We start from the raw sequence: 3787 nt of genomic DNA, 5'->3' as shown, positions 1-3787 counted from the left end.
TGCTCATATGCCATGTTTGAATTCCTCTTTTGATTTGGGATCCTTGAGTAGTGCCATTGTTGTTTTATTCACAAATTATGGTGGAATCCAAAGTGAATGTAACAAATAAAATCCTCACATTCTTTGATCCAATTGCAAAATGAACTCTGCAAATGGAGAAGAATTAAGTTGATGCCATCATCTCATGTCAGTTTCCATGGTATCTTAGGTGGTGATTTAATATATAGTTTCTCTTGTATTCATAACTGAGGCAATTGTTATGCTTCATAGTGCAATGTGAAATTCTTACAAGTATCTTTCAACCTTGGTGTCTCAGCTTCCCTCCTTTCACTAATGTGTTATAGAATTTTCATTCACTTCTTAGAATTGGGGTAAGAGTTCTGTTCTTTTGGTTAGGAAATTAGTCCATGAACAAAACATTTAAGAGAAAAAGTCCCATTTTGGTTTACTTGGTAAAAATATATCTGAATTGGGGACAGATATTGATATATACTACCTCTTTTCTTTTCCTTCTAGACTCTTTTCTAAACTCATTCTCTCTCCTGCCTCCTTCAAACTCTTAGCCTCTATCCTGTTTTCTCTCTTTCTAGCTCTTTTCGAAGTCCTAACCTCTCTCTCTCTCTCTCTCTCTAACACACAAAAAGCTTATCAACTCTTCCTCGCTCCACATTCCTTCTATCTTAAACTCTGTCTATGATCTCCCCTCACATGTTTCTCTATTGCCTTAACATATTGTCCCATGCACGTGCATGTTTGCTAGTATATATATATATATATATATATATGTAAGTTATCCATATAACAATGGACGCAATATTTCTAAAAATTTATTCATATAACAATGGAAGCAACATTTTTAAAAATCACAAGCCAAATCTAGATTATCTATTTTTATTTTTATCAGAATCGTACACATGCATGAACATATATGGGATGCATATCAATACAAAAATGAATCGATTGATTGAGACCTCAAAATTTGACATGTGTCTAATCTAGACCATGTCCTATTTATCCAATAGCCAGAATGGACCCATCACATGTTCATGTTGCAAAATGCTTGTTTTTTGACATTTGAAAAATGACACACCTATGAGACAATAATACTTTTTCTGAAGAGAAATTTTTTTTTGACTGACAGCTCCCATACACCACAGACACAAAGGGCAAGAAATGACCATCCTACCCCTCATAGGGGCACACCCCCTATGTTTGTGTGGAGGGGGGAGTTGTCGGATAGAAGATACAAGCCCTTTTTAATTAAAAACCCCCTTGCTATTGGAGAATTTTCAAAGTTCTTTTGTATTATTATCTATTAATGGCTTCCCACTCTAATTCTGTGGCATGAAAGTAAAGAGAAGAATGGCATTGTTTGGGGAGTGCAGGTGAGAGTCGATCCAGAATTAATCTTCTTAAGCAACTCATTTAGCCTCTTCGTGATCTATTGTTATTCAATGATGAGAGAACCCACATCACCTTCTAGTTTCTCCACTCACTGGTCTATACCCTAGACCTGATGCCAAGTTTAGAAATATGTAACTCGTGGATTGAGGATAATGAAAAGAGGGAATTTGTAGGAAAGAATGTTGACTTTACAGAGGAAGCCATGCCTCTTGGCATAACTGAGGAAGCCTGATGTCTCCACTGAAAGAGTAATTGGTTAAGGATCAAAGTTTCCAGAAAGAAAATTTAGATACGCAAACCTATTTCTCCATTTTGTTGGTACGTATTTGAATAAAACATCACAAGCGGTTACAATAACTATCTCAATTGAAAATAATTAATTAACCTATTTGAATAAAACATCACAAGCGGTTACAATAACTATCTCACTTGAAAATAATTAATTAACCACTACTCTCATGCAATTACTATATAAATACAATCCTAAAATGATGCAAATAAGAATGGAAAAACAAAAACAAGTAATCATATAATGTACACAGATTTACGAGATTCAAAAAGATTGTCTATATCCTCAGTGAGATGAGATATTGCTTCAATATTAATGGATAATAGGGTTAAAAACACTCATCCTCACACTTCTTTTAGTTTGTTTACAAAGAAATAAAGCATCACTACAGATATATAACGAAAACCCAATATAGAAAATATACAACAATATAATATCCATATAAAACCTTAGACACAAGAGAATTTAAGATATCGACTCCCCAACAACTACCACATATAATAACTTCTTTCATTACCTTGAATTAGTTACAACTCCTAATGTAACCCACTACCCTTATACGATAATTAACTCAAGGGAAAAAGGTTCTCTGAGAGTAAGACGACTATCCCTCTTTCACTATTATATTAATTGTTCTAAATAAAAATAAAATAATTTAAAAATATAATATAAGAAGCCTCTTCCCCAGCTTAAATAATACTATTACTATCAACTCTTCATTATTTGGTAAAGAAATAAACTGTAAACCCCACCTCCAAGTTAATTATAAACAAATAAGAATGTGTGGGTGGGACTCATCGGCTGGATTGGAAGTCAACTTCCCTATTATCTTCTTCGGCATATCAACTTGACATAAATTTCACTTTCATTTTTTAACTTAATATAAGTAATAAGAGACCTAAAAGTAACGGATCTGCTCCTATTATCACAAGCCACAGGTTTCACAGCCCATAGTTAAAAAATAAAATAAAATAAAAACCATGACATCTTCCACAGTCAACACGTGACAGTAAATGGTAATTTTTTAAAGAAAATTTACTGCTCTATACTCTGGAGAATGTCATAATTATAAGACCACCCCCTCTATTTCACAAAATTATACTCAAACCCCTTATCGTCAGTCAATGTTAAGTGTGGAGTTAAAATGACCATTATATTCTTATCATTAAAAAACTCTTTGTTTTAACCATTATACCCTCCCCGTCCCTTCCAATCTCTCGTCCTTCACTTTCCTCGAACAACTTATTATCTACGACGTTAACCTCACCGCTACTATCCCCGTTGACATTGGAGAATGCCCTTCGCTCACAGTCCTTTACCTCAGCTCCAATAGTCTCATGAGTAGCATTCTTGCAAGTATTGGTAAGCTCAGGAACCTCCAAGACTTAATCTTGAACTCCAACCAGCTCACAGGCAAGATTCTAGCCGAGAAGGAAGCAGTCAGACTTCGAAGGAACTTCTCTCACATGTCAGTCAGTGAAATCGCTTCACTTACACTGCTTTGCTTATCCATGACGATGGGATTGCCGTCACGGCGGAAAAGATCGCAACCATGGCGAAAGCTACGAATGTGGCAGTTGAATCATGCTGGCCTAGCTTGTTTGCTAAGTTGGTAGAGAAGAGGAATATTGAAGTGGCAGTGATGCCGTTGCTGTTGCTGCCCCAACTGGAGGTGCAAGTGGGGGTGCCGCCATAGCTGCTCCTACAGTTGAGGAGAACAAGGAAGAGCCCAAGGAAGAGAGTGATGATGATATGGGATTCAGCTTGTTCGATTAGGAGCTCCTTTCAATTATGTAGTTTCTTTTTAGGAATTTTTTATGCTAGTATTTAGATGTTGTTCTTAACTCTTAATCAAAGAAAATTACTGAAGTCAGATATTCTGAAGCTTTTTTTCTTGTGTTGAATTTGCTTGATTCCGAAGATTATGGAAGTCTCTTTAAAAGAAATCTAATGGTTTTGGGGTTTTATTAAAAAAAAAAAAAAAAATCCAGTCGAGATTAGGAACTGCGTTAGCCTTCAAAATCTTCTTCTCTTAGATAACCGTCTTGGGGGTTCTTTGCCATCGGAGCTCAGAAAAACTGTCTAGCCTGCAAC

The 3787-nt window shown here is 35.6% G+C and overlaps 1 pseudogene; it reads left to right on the top strand.

The window, feature by feature from the left end:
* Window positions 1-3159: 3159 nt before the first annotated feature.
* LOC122068373 lies at window positions 3160-3474 on the top strand (annotated as a pseudogene).
* Window positions 3475-3787: the final 313 nt, after the last annotated feature.

The sequence above is a fragment of the Macadamia integrifolia genome, unplaced genomic scaffold, assembly GCF_013358625.1.
Source record: "Macadamia integrifolia cultivar HAES 741 unplaced genomic scaffold, SCU_Mint_v3 scaffold378, whole genome shotgun sequence".
Taxonomy (NCBI): domain Eukaryota; kingdom Viridiplantae; phylum Streptophyta; class Magnoliopsida; order Proteales; family Proteaceae; genus Macadamia; species Macadamia integrifolia.
This window is presented reverse-complemented; position numbering and strand designations above follow the sequence as displayed.